The 12,194-nt window shown below is 38.6% G+C and overlaps 1 long non-coding RNA gene across 1 annotated transcript; it reads left to right on the top strand.

Annotated features, from left to right (window-relative positions):
• Window positions 1-5,045: 5,045 nt before the first annotated feature.
• Window positions 5,046-7,497, top strand: LOC141341226 (uncharacterized). The gene is made up of 5 exons (XR_012356639.1): window positions 5,046-6,073; window positions 6,246-6,347; window positions 6,434-6,550; window positions 6,675-6,828; window positions 6,975-7,497. It is a non-coding gene; the product is annotated as an uncharacterized lncRNA (long non-coding RNA).
• Window positions 7,498-12,194: the final 4,697 nt, after the last annotated feature.

Here is a 12,194-nt window from a genome sequence, read left to right as displayed (position 1 = left end):
GGATGCAACACTAGCCTTCTGCACCTACCTCCGTTCCTCAGAAGGAGGCGGAGCAGGACCCCTGTGGTGTTCGGGCTGAGACCTGGACCTTCGAGGGATAAAGGATTTTCAGCAGATCGGCTGGGTAGGCTTGGAGCACTGCCATGGTGTGTAGTGCACCCACCGCCTGACCTGCTGCTGCATACGCTCTGCCGTTCAGCAGGGCCGGAGAAGGCAGAGAGGGAGTCTTGAGAGAGAAAGCCCGCCCTGTGGAGAGATAGCAGGCTAGCGTCTCTTCCACAGGGGGCGTCCTCTCATAGCCGTGGTCGCGCAAACCCTCGATATTAGCATAGTTCGCAATGGACGAACTATGAATGCGCGCCGCGTACGGCCTTTTCCAGACCCTCTCGATTTCAGTATGAAGATCGGGAAGGAATGGGAGACTCACCGGAGCTGGGTGGTTATGGCCTGAAAAGATATCGCTCGTCAAGGCGACCCCGCGGCGCTATCTTTCTAGCCCGCTTCCACAGCAGGTCAAGCCTGGCCGTGGCGCGGTCCATAACCTCTAGCAGCTCTTCGTATGCAGGGCAGGAAGGTAGAGAGGATTCAGCCTCAGCGTCTTCATCCATCTCTAGCATTTCCTGCTCTTCTTGGGTGGAACCCAAAAGAGCACTTGCTCCTGGATCTGACGACGTCAGCGATAACGCACCATCATCAGCTAGGAGCCTGTCGTCGTCTCCGGCTGGCGAGAGAGAGAGACCCCTCTCAAGATCGTCAGCCAGTTCCACTTGCGAGCCCCACGAGTTCAGTTTCCTCCGTGCCTCGGCAACGGCAGGACCCGAACCGCGAGGGGCAAGTGGACGTTCATCTTTCCTCAGAAAGAGAGACAGACGAGACCGGAGCTTCTTCATAGAGAAGTGCTCATAATGTACACACAATGCCCCCTCAAGGACATCGCGTGTGTGCTCTTAGCCCAAACAGAATATTGCAAAGATCATGTGTGTCATCAGGTGTCAAATAACGAGGACACGGATGAACACACCGTTTGCTAGTGCTTGCCATGATAGTAGTTCAAAGAAAGGATTCTTACCGTTTCTTCCCATGCACATCCACACCGAGAAAGCTGAAGACAGCGAAGATGTATTGTGTTGCACGGGCGCCTCTTTTATGTTATGGTCGCCCGGTAGTGACGCAACGGCAGCGACTGACGCGCCGCAGTGACATCATACGCTGGCGCCAGCCATTTCATGTAGTTTTTCTATGCATTCTTCAGACTCGAGGCACGCTGCAGCGTTCCCCAAAAGCGCCCTCTAGAGGACGCAGTGAGAGTTCCCTTCGGAAGGGAACAGGTACATTTTGCTCAAAGGGAATTACTCATGGTATTTATAAGGAATATTGACAGAATCTCTGTTCTATAGCTGATCAACTGAATCGGCCAACAATTCATTTGATGGGCCGTATAACATAAACTCTGCCACAAATGTGTTAGAAGTTTCATACACATCAAGTAATTTTAGACCTTGGCCAAGTTAGAGCCTAATGCACAGTAAGATTAGCTTATGCCTGACTCACACTAGACGTTTTAAAATCCTAATCGATTATGAAATCTGGTTGCAGGGCACACATAAGGAGAATCTTTGCAGATTATCTTCCCTGAAATCTTAAACATGCACACACTACAAGATTTGAAAATCTTGGCGAATCACAAGGTATTATTAGGATTATCATGCCAGAGAGAGCGCCTCTTGTGAACTCACGCAGCTGATCGTCATTTCAGCAACTGATGTTTACATATGTTAACATGCTAGCAGCTTTCTCCACTCACCCTGTATGTTCAAACCTGAGACGATTTCACCCCAGAGCTCCTTTTTCTTCTTACGGTTGTGGTATACTATAAAAACTCAAGAAGCAGTTTTGCGGTAAAACAGCAACTGTTTTGCGGTCACACATTGGCTGAACATCAGGTCTGATCGAGGTGCTCAACAAGATTTTTTGCTCCGATTCATGGGAGGGGGAAATCGGGGCAAAATCGGGCTAAGAATCCTGTAGTGTGTGCCTGGCTTTAGAGCTTCTATGAACAGTAACACTGTGATAGGACTAAGAAAATGAAGAGAGTCCAACCACACATACAGTCAGAAATTCTTTGTCTATGCAGTGTTAAGAATAAAATTTTTCTACATGCCCCAGACTCTGCATTTCCAGATCCCGTTCCACCTCACTCCTTGGCTCAACCAGCTGCCGCAGCTCTGTCAGGCACCGCACTGCCCACAGCAGGTGCAGATATAAATCTCTCTTCTCTACTTTCCTCCCTGTTGCCGAATCTAATAGACAAATAGATTGCAGAAATATTTCTGTCACTCAAAAAAACCCCGCTCCTAACTCATCTCGCATCCTCTTGTTTGCCGAGTATACAATCGCCAACCTGTTGATCTGAAGCCATGGGTAAGATTTTTTTTTATATACCTCAATTATTTTATACTTGAACATGCAAATGGGGGAAAAGGACCTTCTAAGGCAGGGGTCCCCAAACTAAGGCCCGGGGTCCGAATGCGGCCCGCCCCCACATTTGGACCGGCCCTCTGAACAATGCCAGTAAAAATGTAATTTTAAATACATGTTTTACTTATATCATGTCGGTATTTGATAATAGAGGTTGGCTTTCAAACTAAAATTTCCCTTATTTATTAACATAGCCTAATTATTTGTTAAATTCACCAACAGAATGGTACATTCAACATAATGCGTCATCGTGATTGAACAGGTGCAAAAGCAAGACTTCACTCATCTCCCAGTTACCCAAAACTTTTCAGCTGAGAAACCAGTGGCCCCATTCCCAGTTGAAAAGCCTGTGGAAGCGCTGAAAATGCTGAAGGCGGATTTTGACGTTTGTTAAAAAACACAGTGGACCAACACCAGCAGATGACATTGCACCCCAAATCATCAAAGAACTTGAGCTACGAGCTTCTCCACCCTTCCACCAGACTCCAGGACCTTGGTTTCCAAATAAAATACAAAACTTGCTCTTATCTGAAAAGAGGACCACTGGGCAATAGTCCATTTCTTCTTCTCCTTAGCCCAGGTATGATGCCTCTGATGTTGTCTGTGGTTCAGGAGTGGCAAGAGGAATACGACAACTGTAGCCAAATTCCTGACACGTCTGTGTGTGGTGGCTCTTGATGCCTTGACCCCAGCCTCAGTCCATTCCTTGTGAAGTTCACCCAAATTCTTGAATCAATTTTGCTTGACAAGCCTCTCAAGGCTGCGGTTCTCTCAGTTGGTTGTGCATCTTTTTCTTCTACACCTTTTCCTTTCATTCAGCTTTTTGTTAACATGCTTGGATACAGCACTTTGTGAACAGCCAGCTTCTTTGGCAATGAATGTTTGTGGCTTACCCTCCTTGTGAAGGGTGTCAATGCTTGTCTTCCGGACAACTGTCAGATCAGCAGTCTTCCCCATGATTGTGTAGCCTAGTGAACCAAACTGAGAGACCATTTTGACGGCTCAGGAAACCTTTGCAGGTGTTTTGAGTTGATTAGCTGATTGGCATGCCACCATATTCTAATTTGTTGAGATAGTAAATTGGTGGAGTTCTGTTAAATGTGAGCCAAATCATCAGAATTAAAGGAACCAAAGTCTCTTAAACTACTTCAGTCTGTGTGCAATAAATTTATTTAATAGACAAGTTTCACAATTTGCGTTGAATAACTGAAATAAATGAACTTTTCCATGACATTCTAATTTATTGAGATGCACCTGTATATCTTTTAAAAAGAAATTGTAATTTGTCTGTGTGGTGCATAACAAAATAATAAACAGGCTCATTGGAAATGCGTGCCTCTGCCTACATTTCTGCAAAACCTGAAATACTTATCTCCAGGTACAATTCGCTGCACTTTTCTGGTGAACCTTCCACTAGAGGCGCTAAGTGGTTTATTTTTTTCTCCGTTTTAGATAGATACATGTTTATTAAAGCAAATTAAACAGTGCTCGGTCTTCTCAGCATACAAACATTTTTGCGTACATTTGAAACGCAAATTCTTGCCATTAACTTCGATGGAGAGAGGCTGCGTACAAATGCCACGCAGCATCTTCTACGGCAATTACGTCACCAGCGAGGCTCAGTTCGACCAGTTCACCTGATACGTGTACACCTTCAAGCAGGTAAGTGACCGCAACAATCTTTTATTATTTTAATTATTTCAGTGTTTCTGCATCACTTGCATGGGGTCATGTGTTAAAACCACTGTGGTTAAAACGGAAGCTTAGTGGAAACGGAAAACGGAAGCTTAGTGGAACAGTTGGCGAGGCTGCTAACATTAGCCGACGATTAACATTAGCCTAAGCTAACTTCTAACTCGTGAAGTTTGAAATAGATAAATAAATAAAACTGTTTTTTAATCATATTCACGTGGCTGAAGGCAGCTCTACAAATCAACCAGCCTAGTATCGCGTGATCATGTAAAAAGTCCGCACATTTACCATATTTTTACCATAGTAACGTTCACTGTTGCTCGACCATGTCATGTAAATGCACACTAACCACTAGCTTACTATGGTTTTACCACTGTAACCATAGTTTTACTATAGCATTTGTAGTATAAGCACACTAACCACTAGCTTACTATGGTTTTACCACTGTAACCATAGTTTTACTATAGTATTTGTAGTATAAGCACACTAACCACTAGCTTACTATGGTTTTACCACTGTAACCATAGTTTTACTATAGTATTTGTAGTATAAGCACAGTGACCACTAGCTTACTATGGTTTTACCACTGTAACCATAGTTTTACTGTGGTATTTGTAGTATAAGCACACTAACCACTAGCTTACTATGGTTTTACCACTGTAACCATAGTTTTACTATAGTATTTGTAGGATATGCACATTGCACACTAACCACTAGCTTACTATGGTTTTATCACTGTAACTGTACTTTTACCATAGTATTTGTGATTTTACGGTATACTATTTGTAAAGCACAGTAACCACAGTGCTTACCACACTTTTAAAAAGTTGTTTGTGAAGTGATTGTAATTCAGTATTTTTTTCTGTCTTGCAGTTATGTCAGATCACCTTCTCCAGCAGCTCTTTTAAGAAGCCATCTCTGGTCAAAGCCATCACTGTATGAACTGTAATCCATAATTAATGTACACATAGTTTTGCTCTCTCTTTCTGTGATTCATCATGACATTTTTAAAATCTTGACCAATTCTGTCAGAAAGCTGCTAGAATGAACGGGGAACTTGAACTCAAAGCTCCCAATGATGATCTTGAAGAAGCTGTCAAGGAGGCTAAACAAGTCCTTCAATGATTCAATCTTTCACAGTAATGTTGAAGACATTTAGCTATAACTGATTTGCTTTAATCAGTGCATCCTTTTTTTAGGTGTTAATAATAACTTTCCTTTCAGTCCTTCCTCTCAAATATTTTGATCACAGATTTTGTTTAGCACATTGTCTCAATATGTGTGTATTTCTCTTTGTTTCAGGGTAAACCAAAGGAACCAAAAGACCAAAGGAAGGCCTGTCATGGGATTTGAATTGGGCCATATTGTGCATTTCTGGAAAAGACCATTTTGCACAGCATCTGTACATACCCTACAGCCCCATCAGAAAGAACAACCAACAAAGTGTCATGTTGAAGAATTAATAATTCATACAATTTACCAAGCCTTGCATGTCTACTGATTTTTTTTTTTATTTCTCTTCTAGTCAACACTCACTCCCATCTCTAACTTGTCATGTGAGAAATCAGACCCTCAGTTCATTTGGCCAAATCAGATCACTTAAAGCTGTTCACAACAAGAGCAAGAATTATAATGACTAACACACTAACAGAAAATAACATTCTTTTTTATTATAAGCATGTGCTGCAGTTATGTTGTCTGCATTTAAATGCTCAGGCTATTTATAGTGTGGTCAATTTTGATTGGCTGTCAATGTTTTCATTGTTCAACATCTGGAGAAATTTGTTCTGAAAGAGATTCCAACCATATTGTTTCTGTGTCATTTTATCTCAAATAGCTGCGGTGTGGACTCATCCTTGGTGTGAAGAGGCCTTTAAACTGCTTACAACAAAACCATCAGCAGGTAATCATATTTAAAATAATTCAATTTAGTTTGCTGTTAAAGAATAGTTTTTTTTTAATGCTGCTTTCTTCTCATTATGTTAAACTTGCACAATTCTACCTATTTCTCTTCATCTTATTTCTTTACTCCCTCACTCACTTAACACATTATTTTGTGCTCTGTTGAAAAATAGAAGCTTAGAGTTTGCAAGATGGCCTTTTCTCAGACTCTGAATCCAATGTATACAGATGAACTCAGGAGCCTGCTAGAGTTGCAACGGGAACTTGAGCTTGAAGTATATAATTATAACTGCTTAATTTATATGTTTAAACAACAATAATAATAACAAATTGGGTCAATAAATATTGTATTGTTTTAAAGCTGAAGACCAAAAAATGCAAAGAAAATCAGTCCCAGAAAGCCAGTCCTGATGAATGAGGAATGAACATGGTCTTCTTGTGCCCAAACACAGAGCTGAAAAGTTGCACATTTCCACTGGTATGTATGTATGTATCAAGCAATGTAGTTATATGGGTTAGGGTTATATGGGGTATAGCAATTGATGTTAATCTCTCAAAAGACAGCAGTTACCATTTTGACATGCACTTCTTCTTTTTTATAGCTCCTAGAATTGGCAAATCAACTGTGCTATGATCTCCAATTCCATCATCTGGAATTTGGCCAGGATTGCAGCCTGAAACCACCAGTTATCTGCGATGAAGACTGCATTCCTGAACAACTCTACTGTGACAGCTCAGATGTTACGGCCCATAAAAGTAAACTTCAAACATAGTTGTGAAGGGATCCTTTTGGCCCAAATCTCCAACAATAACCAATGATAAGTCCAATGCAACAATTAAAAATAAAAATATATATTGTTTATTGATTTATAACACCCTAAATACATGTTATGTCCCTCCAGGATATTTACATCAGTTGGTGTGTGAGGAAAGCACAGAGGACCATCAGAGACTCCAGCCACCAGAGCTAAGGATTGCTCTCATCGTTACCATCAGGCAGAAGTTATTGCAGAACCTGCACCAGCAGACACATTTTTCCACAGGCAATTAGACTGCACTGAACTTGTACCAGAAACAATACACAGCACATCAAGCTCATATGCACTGCACTCTAATAGATGCACTGTATGGACTCTAACTCACTATTATTCTGCACCATGACATTCTGTTTGCACTAATTCATTCCACACTGCACTGCAAAGGTATGTGTACTGTGATTATTGTTTTAATTTCATGCTCTCTGTATAGCATACTATTTGCCATATTGTTCTCTACCTGTATTGAGTCCCTTATATGTGTGTGTTGCCTATATATTGAACATTTGTCTATACTGTCGTGCTGCAGTTTGCACAAAAAAAATGTCACCGCCTGTACACTTGTGATCATGGTATTGTGACAATAAAGTGATATGATTTGAATTGGTCACATGTCTTTTGTCCATCAGTTGTACTGTAGTGTGCTGAATAACAACCGAAATTGTTCATGACATGGAAGGGGATTATTAAGATAGGGATATGGATAAGCAAGCAAGAGGAAGAAAACCAAGAGAGCTCTGATGATGAGCAGGAAACTGAATGTGATTCTATGATGCTCAAGACATTTAACCATGCATGTATTTGGGAGGCTTCATCTGGTTAAAATAACATGGTTTTAACATGACACATTTTTTTTTCTCTTGAATATCATTTGTCTTAATATGCTACTGTAGCTGTCTTAGTGATGTACTGCACAAAGCATTGGATAATAAAGTATGGTAAATATTCTTGATTAGGAATGGTGTTTGGTAAATACACCATTTAATTTTGTAAACAATACACATAATTACCATGAGTGTTTTAATTAAGATGTGACATTTGGTCATATTAATGACATTCATTACATTAAGGGAAGGCTGAAAGATTCATTAGAAGCGACTGCATGGACTATATTGCTACATGCACTTTATGCACGGCTGAGGGTGATGGACCAGGGAAAGATCAATATAAATCCTGTACTGTATAATAAATAAGATGAGCATGCACATTACTGATGTTTTGCAAAGATGGACAAAGGACAAAGATGAGGAATATTTGACACAAAGATACAAATGATGTCTTTTATATTATGGTCCTTTGCATTGCATGAATTGTATGGCTTTTGCATAAACCACATTGTCTGTACCTTGTCTTACTGAATGACACACTGACATTGTGTGATAGTACAAAGAAGTGTCACAATATGTATTGGTTGTTTAAACTGGTGTCTTCATTTTCTGTCATCACTGTGTTCTTGCTCCTGATCTAATGAAATAAATGGAGCGCAATTCAAATAGTTATCTTAGAATAAGAATAGACATTTCCTATGACTTGCAACTTACATATTGGCAAATTGTTGAAAAGACAATCTAAATTAAAGCTGCAAGCAGCGATGACCGGGCCCTCGCCGTCTGTGCAGTCGCCATCCCGATAGCATCAGGAAAACGGTGCCCAGTTGGCACATGCATTCACAGTAACCCTTTGGACTAACCCTAACTGTCTCTCCTCCTCTCTGACTCTTTCTCTTACCACCCATCCCCCCTCCTTACACTCAACCACTTACCACACAAACACACACATTGAGTGCAGAGCAGAGTGAGATCAGATATGTTTTTTTTATTTTCTTTCATTCGTGGAGTTTTGTATAATTATGAAATGAACTGTGTTTGATCAGAATGAATAGTTATTTGTATGAAAAAAGTTTCAAAGAGTTAGGATGCTGCACTTTAAATATATAATAAATCATTGAAAATTGAAAATGGAAAATGAAATTCTAAGCACGCTATCTGCCTTAAATATCACAGGAAACAAATATTTGAATGTATTTTTTATTTTTATTTATTTGCCATGGCAACAGCATTTGATGCATCAGGGCTTTTACATTATTCTGATGAAGTTTGAAGAAAATCGAGTACAAATATATTGTTCGTTGTTTGTTCGTGTTTGTTAGTTCATTAACCATTGTTAACAAAAGAGACCCTATTTTAAATAGTTACCATGTTTTATGGTCTTCAAGCATTTTTAAATATTATTTTAATAATCTATAAGCATCTGTGAAATAATTATAAACAAATATATTAAAAATAAATACATATTAACTTAGTTGATTTTTTTTGGCCTTTTTGTATTTGTTCTCATTCTAATTAAGTGAACTGAGCAGTATAGTGTCATACTTATAAGATTTTTTGTTCTACCAGTGAGAGTGTATATATGTATTTAAATCATATAATTTTTCCTTAAAAGATAAAAAAAAGATTTTAATGCTCTTTAAGCACCTATACAAAATAATTATGTAAAAGTACACTGACAGTACAGTATATATCAACTGATTCTATGGATTATTTTCATTCTTATACACTGACAATGAGCTAAATAGCATTAGAGGTCAAACGATTCCTTATCTTATGAGAACCTCTAGTGTTCATCCCTGGTATTAGAGCTTTAATCTGACAAATTTAAATTACACTTTTAATGTTTTTGGGGCCTCTGAGCATGATAACATTTTGAAACTACACGTATTTCCTAAGAATTTCTTGTTCTTTATATGTAAAAAGTTTTGATGAGTTAGAATAATGCAATTTAAAGATATATGAAAATAACTCTAACTATATTAGTTAACATGAACAATAATTAAATAGTATTTATTAATGTTAATTAATATTAAGCTAAAAAAAAGTATTCATATATTGGTTAATGGTAAAATAGTATATTTTAACATTAGTTTATGTACTGTGAATTAACATGAACATGAACAGTTCATGTGAAATAATATTCTGTGCTTCTGTTTAACAAACAAATAGGCAAAAAAAAAAAAAAAAGATTAGAACAATACTTCAAAAAAATAAAAAATAAAAATATATCTCTCCTGTAATTGTTGTTTGCTTCTATTGTGACTAAATGCAAGACAAATTATTGGTTAAAAACAATTAAAATATTATTATTATTTAACTTTCTCCTCTAGAGTCAACACTCCCATCTCTACTGTGGTCACTCCTGTCACTATCACTGTATATGCATATACATAAGTAGTCTGTGAGAAATCCTGCAAGACAGGAAGAAAGAGAATTTATCACATGATGAACAACAAAAACATTGACAACAACAAATGGCTGATGACTGTAGCATGTATAACAGTAAACAGACTGTTACCGTCAGTTGGTGTGGATGCTAAAATAGTTCTTATTGTTGTTCTTGCTCTTGGTATGAACCGCTTTAAGCAATCTGATTTGGCCAAATTTACTAATGATCTGATTTGTGACAAGATAAACTAGCATTTCCAGACTTGTGCTTCTTAGACAGATGTGTTAAAAATCAACATAGAAAAAAAAAGGCAGACTCTGAGGTGTGGGCAGATATCATGTACTGTTAGAACAGGAAGAGGCAGTGCCAATGTGTTAAGGTTAATATAGAGAGAATACAATGGACTTAATATGAACTGGATTGGTATAAACACTCTGACTACGTACAATGGACATTTGGACTTTAATGGACTTTAAAATTGCAGTCTGTGCATGAATAAAACCTATTTTGCAACACAGAGAAACATATCTGAAGGTGTTAGAAGTGTTTTGCATGATTTTTGAAGTTAGAGCCTGAAATGTCAGAAAACAGCGTTTCAGCACATAACAAACTTGGTTCTGGCAATGCAAGCTGAAACTCGGTAAGAAATTAAAATTGCAGTCTGTGCATGAATAAAACCTATTTTGCAACACAGAGAAACATATCTGAAGGTCTTAGAAGTGTTTTGCATGATTTTTGAAGTTAGAGCCTGAAATGTCAGAAAACGGCGTTTCAGCACATAACAGACTTGGTTCAGGCAATGCAAGCTGAAACTCGGCCCAAAATTAAAATTGCAGTCTATGCATGAATAAAACCTATTTTGCAACACAGAGAAACATATCTGAAGGTGTTAGAAGTGTTTTGCATGATTTTTGAAGTTAGAGCCTGAAATGTCAGAAAACAGCGTTTCAGCACATAACAAACTTGGTTCTGGCAATGCAAGCTGAAACTCGGTCAGAAATTAAAATTGCAGTCTGTGCATGAATAAAACCTATTTTGCAACACAGAGAAACATATCTGAAGGTGTTAGAAGTGTTTTGCATGATTTTTGAAGTTAGAGCCTGAAATGTCAGAAAACAGCGTTTCAGCGCAGAACAAACTTGGTTCTGGCAATGCAAGCTGAATCTTGGTCCCACTTTAAAATATCAGTCTGTGCATCAATAAAACCTATTTTGCAACACATAGAAACATATCTGAAGGTGTTAGAAGTGTTTTGCATGATTTTTGAAGTTAGAGCCTGAAATGTCAGAAAACAGCGTTTCAGTGCAGAACAAACTTGTTTCAAGCAATGCAAACTGAATCTCTGTCCCACTTTAATATTGCAGTCTGTGCATGAATAAAACCTATTTTGCAACACAGAGAAACATATCTGAAGGTGTTAGAAGTGTTTTGCATGATTTTTGAAGTTAGAGCCTGAAATGTCAGAAAACGGCGTTTCAGCACATAACAAACTTGGTTCTGGCAATGCAGGCTGAAACTCGGTCCAAAATTAAAATTGCTGTCTGTGCATGAATAAAACCTATTTTGCAACACAGAGAAACATATCTGAAGGTGTTAGAAGTGTTTTGCATGATTTTTGAAGTTAGAGCCTGAAATGTCAGAAAACGGCCTTTCAGCACATAACAAACTTGGTTCTGGCAATGCAGGCTGAAACTCGGTCCAAAATTAAAATTGCAGTCTGTGCATGAATAAAACCTATTTTGCAACACAGAGAAACATATCTGAAGGTGTTAGAAGTGTTTTGCATGATTTTTGAAGTTAGAGCCTGAAATGTCAGAAAACGGCGTTTCAGCACATAACAAACTTGGTTCTGGCAATGCAGGCTGAAACTCTGTCCAAAATTAAAATTGCAGTCTGTGCATGAATAAAACCTATTTTGCAACACAGAGAAACATATCTGAAGGTGTTAGAAGTGTTTTGCATGATTTTTGTAGTTAGAGCCTGAAATGTTAGAAAACGGCGTTTCAGCACATAACAAACTTGGTTCAGGCAATGCAAGCTGAAACTCGGTCCAAAATTAAAATTGCAGTCTGTGCATGAATAAAACCT

The sequence above is a fragment of the Garra rufa genome, chromosome 8 (assembly GCF_049309525.1).
Source record: "Garra rufa chromosome 8, GarRuf1.0, whole genome shotgun sequence".
NCBI lineage: Eukaryota > Metazoa > Chordata > Actinopteri > Cypriniformes > Cyprinidae > Garra > Garra rufa.
The sequence above is the reverse complement of the archived record's forward strand: the minus strand, read 5'-3'. Positions and strand labels throughout refer to the sequence as shown.